General features: G+C 41.0%; 5 non-coding genes across 5 annotated transcripts; all 5 read left to right on the top strand.

Annotated features, from left to right (window-relative positions):
• The first annotated feature begins 3,969 nt into the window (after positions 1-3,969).
• Positions 3,970-4,040, top strand: trnag-gcc (transfer RNA glycine (anticodon GCC)). Its single transcript has one exon. It is a non-coding gene; the product is annotated as a tRNA-Gly (tRNA).
• Positions 4,041-4,292: 252 nt separating this feature from the next.
• Positions 4,293-4,363, top strand: trnag-acc (transfer RNA glycine (anticodon ACC)). Its single transcript has one exon. It is a non-coding gene; the product is annotated as a tRNA-Gly (tRNA).
• A 574-nt stretch (positions 4,364-4,937) lies between these two features.
• Positions 4,938-5,008, top strand: trnag-gcc (transfer RNA glycine (anticodon GCC)). The gene has a single exon. It is a non-coding gene; the product is annotated as a tRNA-Gly (tRNA).
• Positions 5,009-7,544: 2,536 nt separating this feature from the next.
• trnag-gcc (transfer RNA glycine (anticodon GCC)) lies at positions 7,545-7,615 on the top strand. Its single transcript has one exon. It is a non-coding gene; the product is annotated as a tRNA-Gly (tRNA).
• Positions 7,616-7,853: 238 nt separating this feature from the next.
• Positions 7,854-7,924, top strand: trnag-gcc (transfer RNA glycine (anticodon GCC)). The gene has a single exon. It is a non-coding gene; the product is annotated as a tRNA-Gly (tRNA).
• Positions 7,925-17,288: the final 9,364 nt, after the last annotated feature.

Below are 17,288 nucleotides of genomic sequence, written 5' to 3'. Positions count from 1 at the left end.
AACCACAAGTGGAAAATTCAGACCACAGAGAAGAGAAAATCACCAACCCTGTTACAGATGTGGACTAAGCAACCACGCCGCTCAGGAATGCAGGTATAAAGGAGAGACATGTTACAAGTGTTCAAAAGGAGGACACATAGCAAGGATGTGTAAAACGAAAAGTTGGCAAGGACACACACAGTATGTAAAAGGAAATCAAAATGAGACAACAGGAAGTGCGGATGATGAACGGTGGGAGTCATATCGCTTGAATGCCGTGTATCCCACAAATGCTGTCGGGAATTGGAGGAAGGAAATGACAGTACAGGTCATATTAGAAGGAACTCCTCTAGAGATGCAACTGGACACAGGGGCGGCTGTAACACTTGTTTCGGAAATAGTGTATAAGAAGCATCTCTCTCATCTGCCTTTGGAAGTAAGTAAAGTGCAGCTGTCAACTTTTTCCGGAGAGAACATTCCTTTGATGGGACAAGTGACGGCCAAGGTAAAATATGGAACCCAGGGTGGGGAGCTACCATTAGTGATCGTAAAAGGTGACAGACCAGCCCTACTTGGCCGTAACTGGCTCAAAAACTTCAAACTGGACTGGGCATGCATCTTCTCAGTTATACCAGCAAGGGGCAGTAACGACGCAGATGTGGATACAGTGTTGCAGAGACACAAAGCAGTGTTTGCTGAGGAGTTGGGCACTATTCGTAATTTTAAGGCCAACATTACAGTAAAGCCATATACCAAACCGATCTTCAGGAAGGCCAGACCAGTGCCATATGCATTAAAGAATGCAGTTGAGACTGAGTTAAATCGCCTAGAGAAAGCTGGCATTATCTCAAAGAAAGAACATAGTCAGTGGGCCGCGCCCATAGTAGTGGTACCCAAAGCAGACAAGTCAATTCGTATCTGTGGAGACTATAAGGTCACAGTAAATCAAAGTGTGGAAGAGGAGACCTATCCACTATGAAACTTGGAAGACCTTTTTGCCACCCTAGCTGGAGGCATTCTTTTCAGCAAGTTAGACTTGTCACAGGCTTACCAACAGCTGGAGTTAGGAAAAGACTCAGAAAAGTATTTGACAATAAATACTCACAAAGGACTGTATGTGTATCATAGACTTTCATACGGAGTGTCCAGTGCTCCTTCCATATTTCAGAATGTGGTGGACCAGATACTCCAAGGCTTGGAGCATGTCACCTGTTTTTTAGACGACATTCTGGTCACAGGAAAGACAAGAGCTGAACACCTGAGGAATCTGGAGGAGGTACTGAGCCGCCTGGAGAGCTACGGGGTAAGAGTGAAAAGAGCAAAATGTGATTTCATGCAGGAGAAAGTAGAATACCTGGGGCATCTGATAGATAAGGAGGGACTGCACCCCACTGCGACAAAAGTTGCAACCATCGTTAATGCACCCCAGCCTACAAACGTCACAGAGCTACGGTCTTTTCTAGGACTATTAAACTATTATGGTCGGTTCATGGAAGACCTGTCGACGGTGCTGCAGCCGCTACATCAACTACTGAAGAAGGAAGTTGATTGGACATGGACTACTAAATGTGCAGCAGCATTCAAAGATGCAAAAGAACAGTTAGTAAAAAGCTCAGTAGTAGTGCACTATGACACCAAGAAACCCCTGAGATTAGCTTCCGATGCATCCCCTTATGGAATCGGGGCTGTCATATCTCACATAATGGAAAATGGAGATGAGAAACCGATCGCATTTGCATCGCGTACATTGACAGAGGCAGAAAGCAAATATAGTCAGATAGAGAAAGAGGCTTTGGCCATAATTTTTGGCGTGACTAAATTTCATAAATATTTATATGGCCGAAAGTTCAGTTTAATAACTGACCACAAGCCCCTTCTTGCTATTTTGGGACCCAAGTCTGAAATTCCCACTTTAGCTGCTCTGCGAATGCAGCGCTGGGCGCTGAGACTGATGGCTTATGACTACAGTATAGAGTACAGAACGTCAGCAGAAAATGCCAACGCAGATGCGTTATCTAGACTGCCGGGGAAGGAAAAGGATAACACCGCGGAGGAAAACAGCATCTTCTATTTCTCAGTAGTAGATGAGCTTCCCGTGCAAGCTACAGAGATTGCACAGAGCACTCTCAAGGACCCAGTCCTATGCAAAGTACTGGAGCTGACTCGGTCTGGATGGCCAAGTCAAAACAAGGACGAGAGACTGAAACCATACTTTTTCAGGAAAAATGAACTGTCGGTGGAACAAGGTTGCATATTGTGGGGAATTCGAGTTATCATTCCACCAGCACACCGAGAGCGACTACTGCATGATCTTCACCTAGGACACCCGGGAGGGTGCAGGATGAAGGCCTTGGCCAAGAGCTATTTGTGGTGGCCGCAGTTGGACAGTGACATAGAACATACAGTACAACAATGTGACGCCTGTCAGAGTGTGAGGAAACTACCTGCAACCGCACCTCTACACGTCTGGAAATGGCCGACTAGAGTTTGGCAGAGAATACATATTGACTTTGCAGAGAAAGACCAACACCACTTTTTAGTACTAGTGGAAAGTCATTCAAAATGGCTGGAGGTCATCGCCATGGCAACAACCACAGCAGCCAAAATGATTGAGGTGTTGCGGAATATTTTTTCTTCCTACGGGCTTCCTGAGGAGATTGTTTCTGACAACGGACCTCAATTCACTTCGCAGGAGTACAAGACATTCCTGCTGAGCAACGGAATAAAACAAACTTTGGTACCAGCTTACCATCCCGCTTCCAATGGAGCGGCAGAGCGAGCAGTTCAGACAGTGAAAGCATCACTGCTGAAACAAGTACTCGAGGAGAAGAAACAAAAGGTCACAATAACTATGCAGCACAGGCTAGCTAACTTCCTGATAGCATACAGGAGTACACCGCACACTGTTACAGGATGTGCACCAGCGGAACTGTTTTTAAAACGTCAAATCAGGACCAGGTTCAGCTTACTGAAACCAGATCTCGCTCGAGTGGTGGAAGCAAAACAAGAGAAGCAGAAACACTATCATGATAGAACCACCTCCAAGCTGAGACATCTGTCTGAGGGTGACTCAGTTCTGATCCGGAATTTCCGTGGAGGGAAGGAGAGGTGGACAAAAGGAACAGTGGAAAAGAGACTCGGACCAGTCACCTACCTGGTGTGGAATGGTGTGAGCCGACGCTCGATCCACATTGATCATCTGCTGTACAACCAACCGTCCAGACCAGAGACATTGGAGCTTCCGGATGAGCAGCTGGACATCACAAACAAGTACCCTGTGGTGGTTCACGCAGATGTGGGGGGAAAGGCACACCTGGAGCAGTAGGTGGTAGCCCGTACTCACCTGAAGAGACACGTGTAACATCTTCACCAGGCTCAGTGGCCTGTGACAAGACAGTTACACCTGACAACCGAGCAGTCAGTTCCCCAGAGGTGTGTGGGCGCAGGTACCCAGTGAGAGATAGAGCACCTCCGAAGCGACTGAATTTGTGATCGGTCAGTTGTGAGGAACGTCGTTCCAAAAATAAAAGAGTTCCTGTTCATACAAAAATGTGAAAAGAGTTCCTGAGATTGGAATGTCAAAGACTGGAATATTGAGTCTAATGGTTGTGTTAGCAGTAATAATTTAGTTACAAGTTGAGAAGTAAAATTATAAAAAGTTAATGAGGCAAAGATAATTGTGGGAGTTGAGTGCTAAGTCTAAATAGGAACTTCATAGTTAAAGGGGGAGGAGTGTAATATATTGATAATGTTAGTTGCCTCGGGTTATGGAAGTGTGTTTAACCACGCCACCTGGAGCCGTGGGGTAGCACAGCGTAACCCGGACGTAGTAGTGTTGTGTGTCCGGTCTGTGTGTGTGGGTGTTGTTGGAGGTTTGCAATAAAGAGCTACACGTGTGTTAATCCTGGCTCCGTCGTCTATTGCTGTTATGGATATATTAACAGTTATATAATCTCCAAAGTTATTACAACATGGATTTTCAGTTTCAAAGCATTGATGGTTCAGTGGTAGAATTCTCGCTTGCCATGCGAGAGGCCTGGGTCCGATTCCCAGTCAATGCAGTCCATTTTGAATGCCTGAAGCCAGAATAACAATTGACAATGCTCAATCAAGAAAACAATCTTTCTCAAAGTTTGTTAAACTAGATTTTCAAAGCAACCTTCCAACTTTGATAGTTTACGATTGATACAATTGATTTGAAGTCATAACGTAATAATATTGCCTTCTACTTTAGAATTTTTTACTAAGGTGACCTTTAACCTGTACATCAACACAGCAAATTAAATCTTTTAACATGGACTTTCAGTTTCAAAGCATTGATGGTTCAGTGGTAGAATTTTCGCTTACCATGCGAGAGGCCTGGGTCCGATTCCCAGTCAATGCAGTCCATTTTAAATGCCTGAAGCCAGAATAACAATTGACAATGCTCAATCAAGAAAACAATCTTTCTCAAAGTTTGTTAAACTAGATTTTCAAAGCAACCTTCCAACTTTGATAGTTTACGATTGATACAATTGATTTGAAGTCATAACGTAATAATATTGCCTTCTACTTTAGAATTTTTTACAAAGGTGACCTTTAATCTGTACATTCAACACAGCAAATTAAATCTTTTAACATGGATTTTCATTTTCAAAGCATTGATGGTTCAGTGGTAGAATTCTCGCTTGCCATGCGAGAGGCCTCGGTCCGATTCCCAGACAATGCAGTCCATTTTGAATGCCTGAAGCCAGAATGACAATTGACAATGCTCAATCAAGAAAACAATCTTTCTCAGTTTGTTAAACTAGATTTTCAAAGCAACCTTCCAACTTTGATAGTTTACGATTGATATAATAGATTTGAAGTCATAACGTAATAATATTGCCTTCTACTTTCGAATTTTAACAAAGGTGACCATTAACCTGTACATTCAACACAGCAAATTAAATCTTTTAACATGGAATTTCAGTTTCAAAGCATTGATGGTTCAGTGGTAGAATTCTCGCTTGCCATGCGAGAGGCCTGGGTCCGATTCCCAGTCAATGCAGTCTATTTTGAATGCCTGAAGCCAGAATAACAATTGACAATGCTCAATCAAGAAAACAATCTTTCTCAAAGTTTGTTAAACTAGATTTTCAAAGCAACCTTCCAACTTTGATAGTTTACGATTGATACAATTGATTTGAAGTCATAACGTAATATTTAGAATTTTAACAAAGGTGACCTTTAACCTGTACATTCAACACAGCAAATTAAATCTTTTAACATGGCTATTCAGTTTCAAAGCATTGATGGTTCAGTGGTAGAATTTTCGCTTGCCATGCGAGAGGGCTGGGTCCGATTCCCAGTCAATGCAGTCCAATTTGAATGCCTGAAGCCAGAATAACAATTGACAATGCTCAATTATACATAACAATCTTTCTCAAAGTTTGTTAAACTAGATTTTCAAAGCAACCTTCCAACTTTGATAGTTTACGATTGATACAATTGATTTGAAGTCATAACGTAATAATATTGCCTTCTACTTTAGAATTTTTTACAAAGGTGACCTTTAACCTGTACATTCAACACAGCAAATTAAATCTTTTAACATGGATTTTCAGTTTCAAAGCATTGATGGTTCAGTGGTAGAATTCTCACTTCCCTTGTGAGAGGCCTGGGTCCGATTCCCAGTCAAAGCAGTCCATTTTGAAGGCCTGAGGCCAGAATAACAATTGATAATACTCAATAATAGAAAACAATATTTCTCAAAGTTTGTTAAACTAGATTTTCAAAGCAACCTTCCAACTTAGATAGTTTACGATTGATACAACTGATTTGAAGTCATAACGTAATAATATTGCCTTCTACTTTAGAATTTTTTACAAAGGTGACCTTTAACCTGTACATTCAACACAGCAAATTAAATCTTTTAACATGGATCATCAGTTTCAAAGCATTGATGGTTCAGTGGTAGAATTCTCACTTGCCATGCGAGAGGCCTGGGTCCGATTCCCAGTCAATGCAGTCCATTTTGAATGCCTGAAGCCAGAATAACAATTGACAATGCTCAATCAAGAAACCAATCTTTCTCAAAGTTTGTTAAACTAGATTTTCAAAGCAACCTTCCAACTTTGATAGTTTACGATTGATATAATGGATTTGGATTGGATTGGATTGGATAACTTTATTCATCCCGTATTCGGGAAATTTCGATGTTCCAGTGGCAAGAGGGTGAGGATGTAGGAATAGGAAAGGCATTTTAGACATACATAGATAGGTAATAAGTGGGTCAAGAAATAAATACATGAATAAATATATAATTAAATAAGCGTGTTGCTTAGCACATATATACATACATACATACACATAAATGTACATGCATGCATACGGTAGGTCTTAACACACAGCCATTTTTTTGTTAAAGAGCCTGACAGCTGATGGGAGGAAGGATCTGCGGAAGCGCTCCTTCCTGCAATGAGGGTGCCGCAGTCTATTGCTAAAGGAGCTTCGGAGGGACTCCACAGACTCATGCAGGGGGTGGGAGGTGCTGTCCATGATGGACATCATCCTGGTCAGCATCCTCCGCTCTCCCACTTCCTCCACAGAGTCCAAAGGACAGCCCAGAACAGAGCTGGCCCTCCTGACCAGCTTATTCAGCCTGTTCCTGTCCCTCTCCGTGCTCCCGCATCCCCAACAAAGCACTGCATAAAACACTGTAGATGCCACCACAGTGTCGTAGAAAGTCCTCAGCAGTGTCCTGCACACTCCAAAGGACCGTAGACTCCTCAGTAGGTAGAGGCGGCTCTGGCCCCTTTTGTACAGGGCATCTGTGTTTGTGGACCAGTCTAGTTTGTTGTTGAGGTGAACACCCAGGTACTTAAAATTCTCCACGATTTCAATGTCTGTACCCTGGATGTTCACCTGAGTGGTCTGTTGAGGATTCCTCCGAAAATCGATGACCATTTCCTTTGTCTTACTGGTGTTGATGTAGAGGTGGTTTTGCCTACACCAGTCAACAAAGGCTGTGATGACTCCCCTGTACTCCAGGTCGTTCCCGTCCGTCACTCGTCCAACAATAGCGGTGTCGTCAGAGAACTTCTGGAGGTGGCAGGTGTCTGTATTATGTTTAAAGTCCGATGTGTAGAGGGAGAAGAGGAGTGGAGAGAGCACTGTGCCTTGTGGGGCCCCCGTGCTGCAAGCTACCACATCAGACGTACAGTCCTTGAGTCTCACATATTGTGGTCTGTCAGTGAGGAAATCGATGATCCATGCGGCTAGGTGGTTCCTTACTCCAGCCTCTTCCAGTTTCCCTCTCAGTAGAACCGGCTGAATGGTGTTGAACGCACTGGAGAGGTCAAAAAACATCATTCTCAGCGTGCTTCCCGCGTTCTCCAGGTGTGAAAGAGACCTGTGCATCAGGTAGGTGGTAGCATCTTCCACACCAATGCCTGGACGATAGGCGAACTGTAGAGGGTCCAGGTCTTTTGAAGTCATAACGTAATAATATTGCCTTCTACTTTCGAATTTTAACAAAGGTGACCTTTAACCTGTACATTCAACACAGCAAATTAAATATTTTAACATGAATTTTCAGTTTCAAAGCATTGATGGTTCAGTGGTAGAATTCTCGCTTGCCATGCGAGAGGCCTGGGTCCGATTCCCAGTCAATGCAGTCCATTTTGAATGCCTGAAGCCAGAATAACAATTGACAATGCTCAATCAAGAAAACAATCTTTCTCAAAGTTTGTTAAACTAGATTTTCAAAGCAACCTTCCAACTTTGATAGTTTACGATTGATACAATTGATTTGAAGTCATAACGTAATATTTAGAATTTTAACAAAGGTGACCTTTAACCTGTACATTCAACACAGCAAATTAAATATTTTAACATGGATTTTCAGTTTCAAAGCATTGATGGTTCAGTGGTAGAATTCTCGCTTGCCATGCGAGAGGCCTGGGTCCGATTCCCAGTCAATGCAGTCCATTTTGAATGCCTGAAGCCAGAATAACAATTGACAATGCTCAATCAAGAAAACAATCTTTCTCAAAGTTTGTTAAACTAGATTTTCAAAGCAACCTTCCAACTTTGATAGTTTACGATTGATACAATTGATTTGAAGTCATAACGTAATATTTAGAATTTTAACAAAGGTGACCTTTAACCTGTACATTCAACGCAGCAAATTAAATCTTTTAACATGGCTATTCAGTTTCAAAGCATTGATGGTTCAGTGGTAGAAGTTTCGCTTGCCATGCGAGAGGCCAGGTTCCGATTCCCAGTCAATGCAGTCCATTTTGAATGCCTGAAGCCAGAATAACAATTGACAATGCTCAATTATAGAAAACAATTTTTCTCAAAGTTTGGTTCCGAGCGATTGTTCATAAGTTGAATTTGTTTGTAAGTTGATTTAGTGCTATATTTTGTATTATAATTTATGTTTAAGGCCTATATAAGTATATTGAAGGTTTATATAAGTGCATTTGTATGTTTAAGGCTTGTATAAGTAACACGCATTGGTTTGTACTGAAAAAAAAACATTTAATAAAATGGAGAGAATATGTACAGTACTGTAGAGAGAGAGATAGATTTATGTATTAGAAACTGGCCAAAAGAAGCGACCTAATGACGATTGCACAGTTTTCTTCTTTTTTTCATCATAAATGATGCAGTAGCACTGTATGGCATCATTCAATTGATTTGCAAACTTTGTGCAACGTTCAATATTTGGGTCCTGCTGCTCGATCTTTCTGTTTATAAATGGTACTGAATGTGCAACGCTCACCACTTTCTGACGCGCATCAAGCTTTGTTATTATTGCCACTCGTTTCAAATGAAATGGCTTGCCTCTTCCTTGCAACTCCCTCAATAGAAGCCTTTAGCTTTTTACCAGCCATATTCAATATTGGATGCATGAGATATTTAATGATACAAATGAAAAAGGTTCTTTGCACACTGGAGATACATTCACGCACTTCCGCATTGCAACGAAGAAGGTAGATGCTGGGTGAGCTGAGCTCTCACAGCGCCAGGCGTCGGTATTAGCGGCGGAAAGAAGTACTACTCCGAAAAAGATGCGAAATACAAAATTGGACTTGCGAACATTTTTGGACTTAAACGCAATTTGCAGACATGTTCGTATGTACCGTTGTTCGTAAGTTGAATGTTCGTAAGTAGGGGAGCGTCTGTATTTGAATATAGATAACATTTTTAAATTCGTTGCAATTGGATTTCAGAGGAACGTTCCAACTTTGACAGTTTACGATTCATGCAATTTATTTGAAGTCATATCGTGTTAATATTACTTTATACTTTTAGATTTAAAAATAAGTTGACCTTTAACCTTTACATTTAATGCAACAAATACATTTTTTTCACATGGCTCCCCAAAATAAGAAGCATTGATAGTTCAAAGGTAGAATCCTCGCTTTCCACGTGAGAGGCCTGGGTCTGAATCCCAGTCAGTGCAGTAAATTTTGAATGCCTTAGGCCTGTATAACAATTGAGAATACTCGATAATAGAAAACAACATTTTGCTAAGTGTTTGCAATAAGCAACCTTCTAACTTTTACAATTTTTGGTTGTGATACAAGTGAAGTCATAGCGTGGGACTTTTATATAAAAAATATACGCTGACCTTTACCCTTTACATTTAATTTAACAAATTAAATGTTTTAACATCACTATCTTGAACCATTGATAGTTTAGTGGTCCAATTCCCAGTCAATGCAGTACATGTTGAATGCCCAATGCCAGAATAGCACAATTATCAAAGTGGGGTTCAATTAGGTTTTCAGAGTAGCCTTACAGATTTCTACTTAAAGTTATGATCACTAACTGATACACCATCATATTTGCCATTGCATGCCTCATAGGTCACTGCTCTTCTCGTATAAATAATCTTGTCCCTGAATTTCCTGCATTTGAAAACCAGACAAGGGTACCGCCACACAGTAGATAACCATGTCTCGATGCACCACTGATTACATATTCAGCATATTTATGCACAAGAAGACATATAGATTAAAGTCTCATGTTTTATTGATGTTTGACATGAACAAAGTTGAAATTCATCCCTCAGACAAAATACCTTAGTTCATTTATTACTATGTGTCACGAATGGAAAAAGGTTGGGTCCCAAGACAATATTGATTTCTAAAAAGCAATTCATCAATTAAAACACTTAGAATAGATGTTTTGAATTAGTTAATCATGTCAGATGATTTAAGGGTTATGATTTTATTACTCATTCATTCATTCATTCATTCATTCATTCAAAACCGCTTATCCTTGTCATGGTCACAGAATGTTGGATCACATTTCCCTAACCCCCCAGCAGACTTGAGGCAAAAGCTAGACTACACCCTAGACTGGTCACCAGTCAATTGTAGGTTGTTAGAATTATTATGGAATATTCTATATGTGTTGTACGCATTTTTTAATAAGTAGTAAGGCTATAAATCAAGTCATGGGAACATGGACATTTTTCCTCCACATCATCGTCTCCTCAAGGCCAAAGCTCGAGGACACATTGTTTAGGAAACTTCTCCGGCAGGACCCAATGAGACTGTTATGACGAGACTCCAGCAGCAGATTTGAAAATACGGCTTTGTTTACATTATAATACTACTTTGTTTACCTTATAATGAAAATATTATGCAATTCCTCACACCATTGTTTTGGGTGTTCGGAAAGAATGTCGCGATTAAATACAATGATTCAGTTACTGCAATTCAGAATGCCTTGTGGACTGAGACGACGTCACAAGGCATCTCCTTGCAAGTTGTTAGCAGAATTTGTTGAAAGATGTTTTTCCTATTTTAATTAAATATTACTAATAATGATTTTAAAAGGTTTGAATCATTATTCCAACATTTGGTCCTTCGAGTAGCCGGGGTCAACACACCGATAAGGAATCCAGATGCTGCAGTTTAATATCTGGAGTGACCGTGCACGGCGAGAATCCCTTTTCCAGGCTGGACTATTTCTCAGCAGCGCCTGTTTTCTAATCGGTTGACGACTATCCTCTGGGTAAGCATCTATCGACATTTCTGCCGAGTCCGCGTGTGATGGCTGCATATTGTTGACGGGATCCAAATGCGCGAAGGGCATCACACCCGATGGCCTTATTTTGAGAAGTAAGGCTCGCGTCCTGGGGATGGCGATTTTAAAACCCTGCGGATACTAGTCACTAGCAGGTAGACACGGTGGGGTCTATAAAAATGTGGTGGTCGACGTTGGTTGTGTGTGCGTAGTTGTTAAAGAAAAAAAAAGGTACTACGGGGATACACACAAATCCACTCCAAAAATGGGTGGTACAAACAGTAAAGCGGCTATTGACGACGATCCAAAGATGCGTCTGCCGTGTAAAGATTGGATTGTTGAAAATCAAAGCGCTACAAGGGTTAAACACCTAAACTTATGGATAAATAAATATGGATTTGCTGGCCAGCTTAATATGCATAAGATATTGATACTGCAGGATAAAATACGTGCTAAGCATGGGGGAAACCTTAACAAAATGGAGCAGGAGGGATATAATGATACCTATTATTGGTTTATGATGGCAAGGAAACGGAGTAATGGATGGGTTAAATCAGTTGATAACGGTGGGACTGGAAACACAGAGACTGTGTTATTCCACAGAAAAGAGGACGATGAGACTGGCCCGGTGGGGAAGAAGTGTGTTGTTGTTGTTAAAAAGGAGGAGATATTGCCGAGGCCCCCTCCGACAAATATGAACGACCGGCTGACCAGGTCGGGAGGGCCCGTGGGGGAATGGTCAAAGACATGGGGAGAAACGCTATCTCCCCAGCCTGGGGCGCCGCCAATGAGTGATGTGTTTATTGAACAATATCCCATGATCGAAGTTGCTAATCCTAATGTGGGCAAGGAGCAGGCTCCTACTATCCTGGTTCACAGGACTTGGACTTGGACGACGTGAAAAAGGCCGTAGAAGGCATCACGTCGCATAAGGTTGATGTGGGGGAGTTTGTCTTGCAAATGGAGGACATTAGACGATCTTATCACCTGAATGGGGTGGAAACGCAGCAAATTTGGATGTTCGCGTTAAAAGGTGATTGGCATGCTGTTAGAGGTGATTGGAATCCAAAAGCTGATGGTGGCCCGTTGTGTCATGACGGTCGTGATTTGAGAGTGCATGAACTGATTGATCGGGTTACAGGGAAGTTTAAAACAAAAGCTAATTATACCGTGATCAGAGCTAAGCAGAGGGATGGTGAGCCTTTTGCAGAATATCAAATCAGGATGACGGCTTGTTTTAAGGCCAACAGCGGCATCGCTGAAGACCACGCGGTGGGCAGCCTTTATCAGGAGCAGCTAAAAAATGATTTGAATGAGGATTTTGAACATGAGGATGTTGAGCTAATTTTAAACCAGAGATCACATTCTTTATGAATGAATTCAATTGGAATTTTTTGTGTGATGCTGAAAGTTGTAAAACGGCAATTAAAATGGTTATTTCCAAGTGCTTTGTTACTTTGTTAATAGTAACTAAATGTACTGTCAATGTACTGGAATGAAATGGCTTATTGTGGCTTATCCTGGGTTCGTTCCCGTCTACTAGCGGGAATATTTTGGTTAACAGAAATACAAAACAGCCAATTAAATGTTTAGCGGGGTTGCCAAAACTGTGTTTTGGTCATACTCTAAACTTGCCGAATAATGCTTCGATTGCGGGGGAAGCGCTCTGTTTTGGTGCGGCTGATTTGATGGTGTTAGACATTATAATACAGTATAGTATGCGCGCGGACCGCACAAGCGACTAAAATTTTTGGGGGACCCCTTCCGTGGAGAATATTACAGTTATTGGCCTTGAGGGCGCTGAAGCAAACTTGAGGGCAGAAATGGGTTTTTGCTATGATATAGTTATGCTTGCAGCATATTGTGATTATGGGGTCTTGGCAAACTATGGTGATATAGTTGGATATCGGGAGAGTAATTAATTTAGTTTATTAATTTAGTCTTCTCTAAAAATATAATTGATTGGGAACAGGAGGCGAAGCATTGTGCACAAAAAGAAAAGAGAGCGTTTTGGAATTTGTAAACAAAAGATAAGAATGCTGCTTCTGCAGCGAGCGTGAAGGTCACAGTCAGCGGCTAAGGGCGCGCTTCCGTTTAAACATTTCAGAATAAGAACAAAACATGGTCTGCAAGGGATGCAGGGTTCCGCGATTATCTTCGCATTTATTTTTGGGATTTAATCAGAAATGTCTTTCGAGGTGATAGAAAATCTGTTTGGCAAAGATTGATTTGGTAAAAGCTTTGGAATTGGGAATAATACTATTATTATTATTTTATTTTTTATTTTGTGAAGTTCAAAGGGCTCTTAATTGAAGAGAGCTAGTTTTGGAGGATAAAACGATATTATTACTGTTTTTGAATGGTTGGATTGTTCAAAATACTTTAATATAGGAGATTGGCTGGTTAAAGAAAAATGAATGGATTTTTTTTTTACAATATTATGGCATATTGGTGACAATTTGTGGGTCCATTATTAAGCATTGAAAATTGTAATTAGGAAATGCCTAGTAAAAGGTGGATTTCTCTAATTTAATTATTGTAGATTTTTCTTGTGGTAACAGGGAGCTATAAGAAATGGCTCTTATCTTAAGTAAACATAGTATGGGGTGATTTGCAATTTATGTCTTAGGTATTAAGAGTTATTTGGTTGTTAAAGAAATCAGACATGAAATTAACAATGCGGAAATGAGAAATTTCATGGCATTCGTCCAAATTGTTAGGTAAATTGAACCTGGCTGGGGTAGATAAGATAATTGGTTAAGGATAGGCATAGTTTCCCTAGAAGAAACATGGAGCGTCTTTAAGTGCACAAAAGGCGTTCCCTGTTTGGCCTAGAGGGGGAATATGCTTTGGTATAGGTCATATTTATGACTATTGGGACGTTATTACTGTCTATTACTTTAGGGGCATACAAATTAAGAATTTAGCCAAAACTTACTGCATTGCAATTATGGGGTTAATACACCTGAATGTTATGGTGATAACGAGTGGCAATAACAAGCTTAGATAAAGGGGAATATCTACAAAAAAAATTCTAAATTCAGGTCGGGCCTTTCATGGTGGTGAAATAATGTCTATGTTTTAAAAATAACATCTCCAAATTATAAAATATCAACTTTGGAGAAATGCTTTAAGTAGATGGGTTGACTAGAATGGGCAAAATTCGATAGCGTTGAAAGGGGGTGTAACTTAATGCAGGACATGGGGATAAAGTTTTTACAAACGGTTAAAATACTTAAAGGGTGTGTGTGTGTGTTTCAATATGTCACAACTTTTCCGTTATTGCATTATTGGCGAATAGGTAGTTAATCACAGCCACTCGCATGGCAGTCCACATGCTGACTGACTGGGGTAAGGGGCGGTGGCAATTGAACAAATTTCTGTTTTTAGATATGTGGCATGTGAATCTAATACATTAATTATCTAGTTTCTTCAGGCATCAATCTTGCGGTTCGAGGATCTACTAATGCGGAGTGGATCCAGACCTTCCGGAGTGTGGAGTATTCCTGGTGTCCTCAAGAATTCGTAGGTTTTCTCTGGGTACTCCAGTTTTACTCCAACAAACCAAAATTATGGATGATTGGGGGAGCACTCAAAGCAAATTCCTTGATTATGAGTGCGAGCGTGGATGAGTGTCTGTCTTTTGTGTTTTAATTGGCTGGCCACCAAGATATATCAATATTCTAATATCAAGGTGGAATATTTCTGAAATCGCTGATAAGCCTTTCAAGGACGACGGTGGCAGAGTAGGACAGAAACAAAAAGAAAAGAATTTCGCCAAATGAAATTTTTTGATTTCTGCAATGGGAAATTTTGGGAACCTGGGGGACTAAACAAAAACAAAAGACTTATCTGGGAGGGCTGCCATTTTGAGTCATGGTAAATTTCATGCCTCAAAAGAGGGGGAGGTTATATATTCAATCTATATGCAGATATATGGCCAAAACACGGGCGATTCCCCCTTATGTCAAGCTACAAAAGCTACATATCCATTTCAAAGGATACATATGGATTTTATAGAATATGTGTGGTACATAACAGTCCTAAAACAGATTGGGGAAACCTTGTTGCAGAAACTGGTCTAGATTGGCAAGCTTGGATGACACACGCGTGCGAAAAAACCATCAGGCCTTCGATAAAATTAACCCATACGGTGGGGGCATTACAAATCATAATTCAGACTGACAAATTAACTTGTGGATCCTTGTCTGACGTTTTTCCTAAGTCCATGGGCAGGTGGAGAACCATGTCTATGGAGACGGTGGGAAAGTCGTCAGAGATGGAAACACCCGGATCCGCCATAGTAAAATTAAAATCTGAGATGACCAGAGAATTCATTTCTGCAACGGGGAGTTCCCAAACGGGAGGCGGTAAGAAATAATTGGTTGCTGTTGGTGGAAAATGCAGCTAATACTATAAATCTAACGTCTACCCAGTTACAAGAGCAGCAAAGGACAAGTCTAACTTTTCAACACATGTCGCGTTTAATCATTTTACCTGCTTAGTCCTCACAGGGCACGGTCCGGCACTGGGAGCGATAAATGTGACGTGGTGTGCCCACGTCCTAAAACAGACTGCACCCCTGATACCACGTTCTGACCTATGGTGGTGGTGCGGCCAAAACAAATTATATGACGCCTGCCAAAATTGCAGCAGGACTTTGTGCCTTGGTCTCACTGCTATTACCAGTGTCTGTTTTTCCATCTACAGTAGAGGAGATACAATTGGCTGCACAGAAATCCGGTATGATGGCGGGCCCCTCGCGACGGCGTCGATCGGCATGGAGAGAGGGTGATCCGACATACATTGATGCGATTGGCATCCACGGGGCGTACCAGATGAGTATAAGCTGGCTAATCAGATCGCAGCAGGTTGGGAGTCTATTTTTCTTTTAATTACTCCAAACAAAAATGTTGATCGGATAAATTACCTGCATTACAATGTCCAAAAACTTGGAAACTATACTGAACAGGGATTTGTGGCGATAAAGGAACAATTGGCAGCCACCAGTCTTATGGCGTTCCAGGATCGCAAAGCAGTTGATATGCTGCTTGCGGAGCAAGGGGGCGTATGCAATGTTTGAAAATGTTGCACTCAACAACACGTCACCCGGTGGGTCCCTCACCCAGGCCATTAGTGGCCTGCAGACCCTCAACCGCAATATGAAGAAGCATTCTGGAGTCGGAGAATTCCGCCTTGAAAAGCTGGTGCCATAAGTCCTCTTGATTTGGCCCAATCTGTTGCATTTTCCGTAGCCCTTTTTGCTACGATTTTGACATTATGTGGGTGTAGTATTATTCCCTGCTTAAGATCTTTGATAAGCCGACTTATAACCACTGCGATTGCCCCTACAAATTCCAAATTGCATGAATTCCAGGAGCATGGTAATTCCGAGGATGAATTGAGCGAAAATGATCTTGTTTTCTGCTTTTCAGACCTGCCGAACGAGTAGAGCCTAAGCGGGTAAAATTAAAACTGCCAACGGAGATATCCCTCTCATTTCGGATTTGTCATAAAATGAATAACAAACATATAGTAAAAGGAGGGAATGTTAGAATTATTATGGAATATTTTATATGTGTTGTAAGCATTTTTTAATAAGTAGTAAGGCTATAAATCAAGTCATGGGAACATGGACATTTTTCCTCCAAATCATCGTCTCCTCAAGGCCAAAGCTCGAGGACACATTGTTTAGGACACTTCTCCGGCAGGACCCAATGAGACTGTTATGACGAGACTCCAGCAGCAGATTTGAAAATACGGCTTTGTTTACATTATAATACTACTTTGTTTACCTTATAATGAAAATATTATGCAATTCCTCACACCATTGTTTTGGGTGTTCGGAAAGAATGTCGCGATTAATTACAATGATTCAGTTACTGCAATTCAGAATGCCTTGTGGACTGAGACGACGTCACAAGGCATCTCCTTGCAAGTTGTAAGCAGAATTTGTTGAAAGATGTTTTTCCTATTTTAATTAAATATTACTAATAATGATTTTAAAAGGTTTGAATCGTTATTCCAACAATGGTTCAGTGGTAGAATTCTCACTTCTCGTGTGAGAGGCCTGGGTCCGATTCCCAGTCAATGCAGTCCATTTTGAATGCCTGAGGCCAGAATAACAATTGATAATACTCAATTATAGAAAACAATATTTCTCAAAGTTTGTTAAACTAGATTTTCAAAGCAACCTTCCAACTTTGATAGTTTACGATTGATACAATTGATTTGAAGTCATAATGTAATGATATTGCCTTCTACTTTAGAATTTTAACAAAGGTGACCTTTAACCTGTACAT

This window comes from Stigmatopora argus, chromosome 8 (genome assembly GCF_051989625.1).
Source record: "Stigmatopora argus isolate UIUO_Sarg chromosome 8, RoL_Sarg_1.0, whole genome shotgun sequence".
NCBI classification, from domain to species: Eukaryota; Metazoa; Chordata; class Actinopteri; order Syngnathiformes; family Syngnathidae; genus Stigmatopora; species Stigmatopora argus.
Note: the sequence above shows the minus strand (reverse complement) of the source record. Positions and strands in the feature narration are given on the sequence as shown.